This window comes from Triturus cristatus, chromosome 10 (genome assembly GCF_964204655.1).
Source record: "Triturus cristatus chromosome 10, aTriCri1.1, whole genome shotgun sequence".
Lineage (NCBI taxonomy): Eukaryota > Metazoa > Chordata > Amphibia > Caudata > Salamandridae > Triturus > Triturus cristatus.
This window is the reverse complement of record NC_140593.1, coordinates 732,895,238-732,907,665: the sequence shown is the minus strand read 5'-3', so window position 1 is coordinate 732,907,665 and position 12,428 is coordinate 732,895,238.

Here is a 12,428-nt window from a genome sequence, read left to right as displayed (position 1 = left end):
TAAGGTCTTAACTCTTACTCTGGCATCATGGTTAAGGTCTTAACTCTTACTCTGGACTAATGATTAAGGTCTTAACTCTTACTCTGGCATCACGGTTAAGGTCTTAACTCTTACTCTGGACTAATGGTTAAGGTCTTAACTCTTACTCTGGGCTAATGGTTAAGGTCTTAACTCTTACTCTGGACTAATGGTTAAGGTTTTAACTCTTACTCTGGCATCATGGTTAAGGTCTTAACTCTTACTCTGGACTAATGGTTAAGGTCTTAACTCTTACTCTGGACTATTGGTTAAGGCCTTAACTCTTACTCTGGGCTAATGATTAAGGTCTTAACTCTTACTCTGGCATCATGGTTAAGGTCTTAACTCTTACTCTGGACTAATGGTTAAGGCCTTAACTCTTACTCTGGACTAATGGTTAAGATCTTAACTCTTACTCTAGACTAATGGTTAAGGTTTTAACTCTTACTCTGGCATCATGGTTAAGGTCTTTGACTCTTACTCTGGACTAATGGTTAAGGTCTTAACTCTTACTCTGGACTAATGGTTAAGGTCTTAACTCTTACTCTGGCATCATGGTTAAGGTCTTAACTCTTACTCTGGACTAATGGTTAAGGTCTTAACTCTTACTCTGAGCTAATGGTTAAGGTCTTAACTCTTTCTCTGGACTAATGGTTAAGGTCTTATCTCTTACTCTGGAGTAATGGTTAAGGTCTTAGACTCTTACTCTTGCATCATGAATAAGGTCTTAGACTCTTACTCTGGACTACTGGTTAATGTCTTAACTCTTACTCTGGCATCATGGTTAAGGTCTTAACTCTCACTCTGGCATCATGGTTAAGGTCTTAACTCTTACTCTGTACTCATGGTTAAGGTCTTAACTCTTACTCTGGCATCATGGTTAAGGTCTTCACTCTTACTCTGGACTAATGGTTAAGGTCTTAACTCTTACTCTGGACTAATGGTTAAGGTCTTAACTCTTACTCTGGCATCATGGTTAAGGTCTTAACTCTTACTCTGGACTAATGGTTAAGGTCTTAACTCTTACTCCGGACTAATGGTTAAGGTCTTAACTCTTACTCTGGCATCATGGTTTAGGTCTTAACTCTTACTCTGGCATCATGGTTTAGGTCTTAGACTCTTACTCTGGACTAATGGTTAAGGTCTTAACTCTTACTCTGGCATCATGGTTAAGGTCTTAACTCTTACTCTGGACTAATGGTTAAGGTCTGAACTCTTACTCTGGCATCATGGTTAAGGTCTTACCTCTTACTCTGGACTAATGGTTAAGGTCTTAACTCTTACTCTGGACTAATGGTTAAGATCTTAACTCTTACTCTAAACTAATGGTTAAGGTTTTAACTCTTACTCTGGCATCATGGTTAAGGTCTTCGACTCTTACTCTGGACTAATGGTTAAGGTCTTAACTCTTACTCTGGACTAATGGTTAAGGTCTTAACTCTTACTCTGGCATCATGGTTAAGGTCTTAACTCTTACTCTGGACTAATGGTTAAGGTCTTAACTCTTACTCTGGGCTAATGGTTAAGGTCTTAACTCTTACTCTGGACTAATGGTTAAGGTCTTAACTCTTACTCTGGACTAATGGTTAAGGTCTTATCTCTTACTCTGGACTAATGGTTAAGGTCTTAGACTCTTACTCTGGCATCATGAATAAGGTCTTAGACTCTTACTCTGGACTACTGGTTAATGTCTTAACTCTTACTCTGGCATCATGGTTAAGGTCTTAACTCTCACTCTGGCATCATGGTTAAGGTCTTAACTCTTACTCTGTACTCATGGTTAAGGTCTTAACTCTTACTCTGGCATCATGGTTAAGGTCTTAACTCTTACTCTGGACTAATGGTTAAGGTCTTAACTCTTACTCTGGCATCATGGTTAAGGTCTTACCTCTTACTCTGGACTAATGGTTAAGGTCTTAACTCTTACTCTGGACTAATGGTTAAGATCTTAACTCTTACTCTAAACTAATGGTTAAGGTTTTAACTCTTACTCTGGCATCATGGTTAAGGTCTTCGACTCTTACTCTGGACTAATGGTTAAGGTCTTAACTCTTACTCTGGACTAATGGTTAAGGTCTTAACTCTTACTCTGGCATCATGGTTAAGGTCTTAACTCTTACTCTGGACTAATGGTTAAGGTCTTAACTCTTACTCTGGGCTAATGGTTAAGGTCTTAACTCTTACTCTGGCATCATGGTTAAGGTCTTAACTCTTACTCTGTACTCATGGTTAAGGTCTTAACTCTTACTCTGGCATCATGGTTAAGGTCTTAACTCTTACTCTGGACTAATGGTTAAGGTCTTAACTCTTACTCTGGACTAATGGTTAAGGTCTTAACTCTTACTCTGGCATCATGGTTAAGGTCTTAACTCTTACTCTGGACTAATGGTTAAGGTCTTAACTCTTACTCCAGACTAATGGTTAAGGTCTTAACTCTTACTCTGGCATCATGGTTTAGGTCTTAACTCTTACTCTGGCATCATGGTTTAGGTCTTAGACTCTTACTCTGGACTAATGGTTAAGGTTTTAACTGTTACTCTGGTATCATGGTTAAGGTCTTAACTCTTACTCTGGACTAATGGTTAAGGTCTGAACTCTTACTCTGGACTAATGGTTAAGGTCTTAACTCTTACTCTGGACTAATGGTTAAGGTCTTAGACTCTTACTCTCGACTAATGGTTAAGGTCTTAACTCTTACTCTGGCATCATGGTTAAGGTCTTAGACTCTTACTCTTGACTAATGGTTAAGGTCTTAACTCATACTCTGGACTAATGGTTAAGGTCTTAGACTCTTACTCTGGACTAATGGTTAAGGTCTTAACTCTTACTCTGGACTAATGGTTAAGGTCTTAACTCTTACTCTGGACTAATGGTTAAGGTCTTAACTCTTACTCTGGCATCATGGTTAAGGTCTTAACTCTTACTCTGGACTAATGGTTAAGGTCTTAACTCTTACTCTTGACTAATGGTTAAGGTCTTAACTCTTACTCTGGACTAATGGTTAAGGTCTTAGACTCTTACTCTGGCATCATGGTTAAGGTCTTAACTCTTACTCTGGCATCATGGTTAAGGTCTTAACTCTTAGTCTGGCATCATGGTTAAGGTATTAACTCTTACTCTGGCATCATGGTTAAGGTCTTAACTCTTACTCTGGACTAATGGTTAAGGTCTTAACTCTTACTCTGGACTAATGGTTAAGGTCTTAACTCTTACTCTGCCATCATGGTTAAGGTCTTAACTCTTACTCTGGACTAATGGTTAAGGTCTTAACTCTTACTCTGGACTAATGGTTAAGGTCTTAACTCTTACTCTGCCATCATGGTTAAGGTCTTAGACTCTTACTCTGGACTAATGGTTAAGGTCTTAACTCACACTCTGGACTAATGGTTAAGGTCTTAGACTCTTACTCTGGACTAATGGTTAAGGTCTTAACTCTTACTCTGGACTAATGGTTAAGGTCTTAACTCTTACTCTGGCATCATGGTTAAGGTCTTAACTCTTACTCTGGACTAATGGTTAAGGTCTTAACTCTTACTCTTGACTAATGGTTAAGGTCTTAACTCTTACTCTGGACTAATGGTTAAGGTCTTAGACTCTTACTCTGGACTAATGGTTAAGGTCTTAACTCTTACTCTGGCATCATGGTTAGTGTCTTAGACTCTTACTCTGGACTAATGGTTAAGGTCTTAACTCATACTCTGGACTAATGGTTAAGGTCTTAGACTCTTACTCTGGACTAATGGTTAAGGTCTTAACTCTTACTCTCGACTAATGGTTAAGGTCTTAACTCTTACTCTGGACTAATGGTTAAGGTCTTAACTCTTACTCTGGCATCATGGTTAAGGTCTTAACTCTTACTCTGGACTAATGGTTAAGGTCTTAACTCTTACTCTTGACTAATGGTTAAGGTCTTAACTCTTACGCTGGACTAATGGTTAAGGTCTTGGACTCTTACTCTGGCATCATGGTTAAGGTCTTAACTCTTACTCTGGCATCATGGTTAAGGTCTTAACTCTTACTCTGGCATCATGGTTAAGGTCTTAACTCTTACTCTGGACTAATGGTTAAGGTCTTAACTCTTACTCTGGCATCATGGTTAAGGTATTAAGTCTTACTCTGGCATCATGGTTAAGGTCTTAACTCTTACTCTGGACTAATGGTTAAGGTCCTAACTCTTACTCTGGACTAATGGTTAAGGTCTTAACTCTTACTCTGCCATCATGGTTAAGGTCTTAACTCTTACTCTGGACTAATGGTTAAGGTCTTAACTCTTACTCTGGCATCATGGTTAAAGTCTTAGACTCATACTCTGGCATCATGGTTACGGTCTTAACTCTTACTCTGGACTAATGGTTAAGGGCTCAACTCTTACTCTGGCATCATGGTTAGGGTCTTAGACTCTTACTTTGGACCAATGGTTAAGGTCTTAACTCTTACTCTGGACTAATGGTTAAGGTCTTAACTCTTACTCTGGCATCATCGTTAAGGTCTTAACTCTTACTCTGGCATCATGGTTAAGGTCTTAACTCTAACTCTGGACTAATGGTTAAGGTCTTAACTCTTACTCTGGACTAATGGTTAAGGTCTTAACTCTTACTCTGGCATCATGGTTAAGGTCTTAACTCTGGCATCATGGTTAAGGTCTTAACTCTTACTCTGGACTAATGGTTAAGGTCTTAACTCTTACTCTGGCATCATGGTTAAGGTCTTAGACTCATACTCTGGCATCATGGTTAAGGTCTTAACTCTTACTTCGGACTAATGGTTAAGGTCTTAACTCTTACTCTGGCATCATGGTTAAGGTCTTAGACTCTTACTCTGGAATAATGGTTAAGGTCTTAACTCTTACTCTGGGCTAATGGTTAAGGTCTTATCTCTTCCTCTGGACTAATGGTTAAGGTCTTAGACTCTTACTCTGGCATCATGGATAAGGTCTTAGACTCTTACTCTGGACTACTGGTTAATGTCTTAACTCTTACTCTGGCGTCATGGTTAAGGTCTTAACTTTCACTCTGGCATCATGGTTAAGGTCTTAACTCTTACTCTGTACTCATGGTTAAGGTCTTAACTCTTACTCTGGCATCATGGTTAAGGTCTTAACTATTACTCTGGACTAATGGTTAAGGTCTTAACTCTTACTCTGGACTAATGGTTAAGGTCTTAACTCTTACTCTGGCATCATGGTTAAGGTCTTAACTCTTACTCTGGACTAATGGTTAAGGTCTTAACTCTTACTCTGGGCTAATGGTCAAGGTCTTAACTCTTACTCTGGACTAATGGTTAAGGTCTTAACTCTTACTCTGGACTAATGGTTAAGGTCTTAACTCTTACTCTGGCATCATAGTTAAGGTCTTAACTCTTACTCTGGACTAATGGTTAAGGTCTTAGACTCCTACTCTGGACTAATGGTTAAGGTCTTAACTCTTTCTCTGGGCTAATAGTTAAGGTCTTAGACTCTTACTCTGGCATCATGGTTAAGGTCTTAGACTCTTACTCTGGCATCAAGGTTAAGGTCTTAACTCTTACTCTGGCATCATGGTTAAGGTCTTAACTCTTACTCTGGACTAATGGTTAAGGTCTTAGACTCTTACTCTGGACTAATGGTTAAGGTCTTAACTCTTACTCTGGACTAATGGTTAAGGTCTTAACTCTTACTCTGGACTAATGGTTAAGGTATTAACTCTTACTCTGGAATCATGGTTAAGGTCTTAACTCTTACTCTGGACTAATGGTTAAGGTCTTAACTCTTACTCTGGGCTAATGGTTAAGGTCTTAACTCTTACTCTGGACTAATGGTTAAGGTCTTAACTCTTACTCTGGCATCATGGTTAAGGTCTTAACTCTTACTCTGGACTAATGGTTAAGGTCTTAACTCTTACTCTGGGCTAATGGTCAAGGTCTTAACTCTTACTCTGGACTAATGGTTAAGGTCTTAACTCTTACTCTGGACTAATGGTTAAGGTCTTAACTCTTACTCTGGCATCATAGGTAAGGTCTTAACTCTTACTCTGGACTAATGGTTAAGGTCTTAACTCTTACTCTTGACTAATGGTTAAGGTCTTAACTCTTACTCTGGACTAATGGTTAAGGTCTTAGACTCTTACTCTGGCATCATGGTTAAGGTCTTAACTCTTACTCTGGACTAATGGTTAAGGTCTTAACTCTTACTCTGGCATCATGGTTAAGGTCTTAGACTCATACTCTGGCATCATGGTTAAGGTCTTAAATCTTACTCTGGACTAATGGTTAAGGTCTTAACTCTGACTCTGGACTAATGGTTAAGGTCTTAACTCTTACTCTGGCATCATGGTTAAGGTCTTAACTCTTACTCTGGACTAATGGTTATGGTCTTAGACTCTTACTCTGGCATCATGTTTAAGGTCTTAACTCTTACTCTGGCATCATGGTTAAGGTCTTAACTCTTACTCTGGACTAATGGTTAAGGTCTTAACTCTGACTCTGGCATCATGGTTAAGGTCTTAGACTCTTACTCTGGAATAATGGTTAAGGTCTTAACTCTTACTCTGGCATCACGGTTAAGGTCTTAACTCTTACTCTGGACTAATGGTTAAGGTCTTAACTCTTACTCTGGACTAATGGTTAAGGTCTTAACTCTTACTCTGGACTAATGGTTAAGATCTTAGACTCTTACTCTGGCATCATGGTTAAGGTCTTAACTCTTACTCTGAACTAATGGTTAATGTCTTAACTCTTACTCTGGCATCATGGTTAAGTTCCTAACTCTTTCTGTGGCCTATTGGTTAAGGTCCTAACTCTTACTCTGGCATCATGGTTAAGGTCTTAACTCTTACTCTGGCATCATGGTTAAGGTCTTAACTCTTACTCTGCACTAATGGTTAAGGTCTTAACTCTTACTCTGGCATCACGGTTAAGGTCTTAACTCTTACTCTGGACTAATGGTTAAGGTCTTAACTCTTACTCTGGGCTAATGGTTAAGGTCTTAACTCTTACTCTGGACTAATGGTTAAGGTTTTAACTCTTACTCTGGCATCATGGTTAAGGTCTTAACTCTTACTCTGGACTAATGGTTAAGGTCTTAACTCTTACTCTGGACTATTGGTTAAGGCCTTAACTCTTACTCTGGGCTAATGATTAAGGTCTTAACTCTTACTCTGGCATCATGGTTAAGGTCTTAACTCTTACTCTGGACTAATGGTTAAGGTCTTAACTCTTACTCTGGACTAATGGTTAAGATCTTAACTCTTACTCTAGACTAATGGTTAAGGTTTTAACTCTTACTCTGGCATCATGGTTAAGGTCTTTGACTCTTACTCTGGACTAATGGTTAAGGTCTTAACTCTTACTCTGGACTAATGGTTAAGGTCTTAACTCTTACTCTGGCATCATGGTTAAGGTCTTAACTCTTACTCTGGACTAATGGTTAAGGTGTTAACTCTTACTCTGAGCTAATGGTTAAGGTCTTAACTCTTTCTCTGGACTAATGGTTAAGGTCTTATCTCTTACTCTGGAGTAATGGTTAAGGTCTTAGACTCTTACTCTGGCATCATGAATAAGGTCTTAGACTCTTACTCTGGACTACTGGTTAATGTCTTAACTCTTACTCTGGCATCATGTTTAAGGTCTTAACTCTCACTCTGGCATCATGGTTAAGGTCTTAACTCTTACTCTGTACTCATGGTTAAGGTCTTAACTCTTACTCTGGCATCATGGTTAAGGTCTTCACTCTTACTCTGGACTAATGGTTAAGGTCTTAACTCTTACTCTGGACTAATGGTTAAGGTCTTAACTCTTACTCTGGCATCATGGTTAAGGTCTTAACTCTTACTCTGGACTAATGGTTAAGGTCTTAACTCTTACTCCGGACTAATGGTTAAGGTCTTAACTCTTACTCTGGCATCATGGTTTAGGTCTTAACTCTTACTCTGGCATCATGGTTTAGGTCTTAGACTCTTACTCTGGACTAATGGTTAAGGTCTGAACTCTTACTCTGGCATTATGGTTAAGGTCTTAACTCTCACTCTGGACTAATGGTTAAGGTCTGAACTCTTACTCTGGACTAATGGTTAAGGTCTTAACTCTTACTCTGGACTAATGGTTAAGGTCTGAACTCTTACTATGGACTAATGGTTAAGGTCTTAACTCTTACTCTGGACTAATGGTTTAGGTCTTAGACTCTTACTCTGGACTAATGGTTAAGGTCTTAACTCTTACTCTGGCATCATCGTTAAGGTCTTAACTCTTACTCTGGACTAATGGTTAAGGTCTGAACTCTTACTCTGGCATCATGGTTAAGGTCTTACCTCTTACTCTGGACTAATGGTTAAGGTCTTATCTCTTACTCTGGACTAATGGTTAAGATCTTAACTCTTACTCTAAACTAATGGTTAAGGTTTTAACTCTTACTCTGGCATCATGGTTAAGGTCTTCGACTCTTACTCTGGACTAATGGTTAAGGTCTTAACTCTTACTCTGGACTAATGGTTAAGGTCTTAACTCTTACTCTGGCATCATGGTTAAGGTCTTAACTCTTACTCTGGACTAATGGTTAAGGTCTTAACTCTTACTCTGGGCTAATGGTTAAGGTCTTAACTCTTACTCTGGACTAATGGTTAAGGTCTTAACTCTTACTCTGGACTAATGGTTAAGGTCTTATCTCTTACTCTGGACTAATGGTTAAGGTCTTAGACTCTTACTCTGGCATCATGAATAAGGTCTTAGACTCTTACTCTGGACTACTGGTTAATGTCTTAACTCTTACTCTGGCATCATGGTTAAGGTCTTAACTCTCACTCTGGCATCATGGTTAAGGTCTTAACTCTTACTCTGTACTCATGGTTAAGGTCTTAACTCTTACTCTGGCATCATGGTTAAGGTCTTAACTCTTACTCTGGACTAATGGTTAAGGTCTTAACTCTTACTCTGGACTAATGGTTAAGGTCTTAACTCTTACTCTGGACTAATGGTTAAGGTCTTAACTCTTACTCTGGCATCATGGTTAAGGTCTTAACTCTTACTCTGGACTAATGGTTAAGGTCTTAACTCTTACTCCAGACTAATGGTTAAGGTCTTAACTCTTACTCTGGCATCATGGTTTAGGTCCTAACTCTTACTCTGGCATCATGGTTTAGGTCTTAGACTCTTACTCTGGACTAATGGTTAAGGTCTTAACTCTTACTCTGGCATCATGGTTAAGGTCTTAACTCTTACTCTGGACTAATGGTTAAGGTCTGAACTCTTACTCTGGACTAATGGTTAAGGTCTTAACTCTTACTCTGGACTAATGGTTAAGGTCTTAGACTCTTACTCTCGACTAATGGTTAAGGTCTTAACTCTTACTCTGGCATCATGGTTAAGGTCTTAGACTCTTACTCTGGACTAATGGTTAAGGTCTTAACTCATACTCTGGACTAATGGTTAAGGTCTTAGACTCTTACTCTGGACTAATGGTTAAGGTCTTAACTCTTACTCTGGACTAATGGTTAAGGTCTTAACTCTTACTCTGGACTAATGGTTAAGGTCTTAACTCTTACTCTGGCATCATGGTTAAGGTCTTAACTCTTACTCTGGACTAATGGTTAAGGTCTTAACTCTTACTCTTGACTAATGGTTAAGGTCTTAACTCTTACTCTGGACTAATGGTTAAGTTCTTAGACTCTTACTCTGGCATCATGGTTAAGGTCTTAGACTCTTACTCTGGCATCATCGTTAAGGTCTTAACTCTTACTCTGGCATCATGGTTAAGGTCTTAACTCTTACTCTGGACTAATGGTTAAGGTCTGAACTCTTACTCTGGACTAATGGTTAAGGTCTTAACTCTTACTCTGGACTAATGGTTAAGGTCTTAGACTCTTACTCTGTACTCATGGTTAAGGTCTTAACTCTTACTCTGGCATCATGGTTAAGGTCTTAACTCTTACTCTGGACTAATGGTTAAGGTCTTAACTCTAACTCTTGACTAATGGTTAAGGTCTTAGACTCTTACTCTGGACTAATGGTTAAGGTCTTAGACTCTTACTCTGGCATCATGGTTAAGGTCTTAACTCTTACTCTGGCATCATTGTTAAGGTCTTAACTCTTACTCTGGCATCATGGTTAAGGTCTTAACTCTTACTCTGGACTAATGGTTAAGGTCTTAACTCTTACTCTGGACTAATGGTTAAGGTCTTAACTCTTACTCCGGCATCATGGTTAAGGTCTTAACTCTTACTCTGGACTAATGGTTAAGGTCTTAACTCTTACTCTGGCATCATGCTTAAGGTCTTAGACTCATACTCTGGCATCATGGTTAAGGTCTTAAATCTTACTCTGGACTAATGGTTAAGGTCTTAACTCTTACTCTGGCATCATGGTTAAGGTCTTAACTCTTACTCTGGACTAATGGTTAAGGTCTTAACTCTTACTCTGGCATCATGGTTAAGGTCTTAACTCTTACTCTGGACTAATGGTTATGGTCTTAGACTCTTACTCTGCCATCATGTTTAAGGTCTTAACTCTTACTCTGGACTAATGGTTAAGGTCTTAACTCTTACTCTGGACTAATGGTTAAGGTCTTAGACTCTTACTCTGGCATCATGGTTAAGGTCTTAACTCTTACTCTGAACTAATGGTTAATGTCTTAACTCTTACTCTGGCATCATGGTTAAGTTCCTAACTCTTTCTGTGGCCTATTGGTTAAGGTCCTAACTCTTACTCTGGCATCATGGTTATGGTCTTAACTCTTACTCTGGCATCATGGTTAAGGTCTTAACTCTTACTCTGGACTAATGGTTAAGGTCTTAACTCTTACTCTGGCATCACGGTTAAGGTCTTAACTCTTACTCTGGACTAATGGTTAAGGTCTTAACTCTTACTCTGGGCTAATGGTTAAGGTCTTAACTCTTACTCTGGACTAATGGTTAAGGTTTTAACTCTTACTCTGGCATCATGGTTAAGGTCTTAACTCTTACTCTGGACTAATGGTTAAGGTCTTAGACTCTTAATCTGGACTAATGGTTAAGGTCTTAACTCTTACTCTGGCATCATGGTTAAGGTCTTAGACTCTTACTCTGGACTAATGGTTAAGGTCTTAACTCTTACTCTGGACTAATGGTTAAGGTCTTAACTCTTACTCTGGACTAATGGTTAAGATCTTAACTCTTACTCTAGACAAATGGTTAAGGTTTTAACTCTTAGTCTGGCATCATGGTTAAGGTCTTCGACTCTTACTCTGGACTAATGGTTAAGGTCTTAACTCTTACTCTGGACTAATGGTTAAGGTCTTAACTCTTACTCTGGCATCATGGTTAAGGTCTTAACTCTTACTCTGGACTAATGGTTAAGGTCTTAACTCTTACTCTGAGCTAATGGTTAAGGTCTTAACTCTTACTCTGGACTAATGGTTAAGGTCTTAACTCTTTCTCTGGACTAATGGTTAAGGTCTTATCTCTTACTCTGGACTAATGGTTAAGGTCTTAGACTCTTACTCTGGCATCATGAATAAGGTCTTAGATTCTTACTCTGGACTACTGGTTAATGTCTTAACTCTTACTCTGGCATCATGGTTAAGGTCTTAACTCTCACTCTGGCATCATGGTTAAGGTCTTAACTCTTACTCTGTACTCATGGTTAAGGTCTTAACCCTTACTCTGGCATCATGGTTAAGGTCTTCACTCTTACTCTGGACTAATGGTTAAGGTCTTAACTCTTACTCTGGACTAATGGTTAAGGTCTTAACTCTTACTCTGGCATCATGGTTAAGGTCTTAACTCTTACTCTGGACTAATGGTTAAGGTCTTAACTCTTACTCCGGACTAATGGTTAAGGTCTTAACTCTTACTCTGGCATCATGGTTTAGGTCTTAACTCTTACTCTGGCATCATGGTTTAGGTCTTAACTCTTACTCTGGCATCATGGTTAAGGTCTTAACTCTTACTCTGGACTAATGGTTAAGGTCTGAACTCTTACTCTGGACTGATGGTTAAGGTCTTAACTCTTACTCTGGCATCATGGTTAAGGTCCTAACTCTTACTCTGGACTAATGGTTAAGGTCTGAACTCTTACTCTGGCATCATGGTTAAGGTCTTAACTCTTACTCTGGACTAATGGTTAAGGTCTGAACTCTTACTCTGGACTAATGGTTAAGGTCTTAACTCTTACTCTGGACTAATGGTTAAGGTCTTAACTCTTACTCTGGACTAATGGTTAAGATCTTAACTCTTACTCTAAACTAATGGTTAAGGTTTTAACTCTTACTCTGGCATCATGGTTAAGGTCTTCGACTCTTACTCTGGACTAATGGTTAAGGTCTTAACTCTTACTCTGGACTAATGGTTAAGGTCTTAACTCTTACTCTGGCATCATGGTTAAGGTCTTAACTCTTACTCTGGACTAATGGTTAAGGTCTTAACTCTTACTCTGGGCTAATGGTTAAGGTCTTAACTCTTACTCTG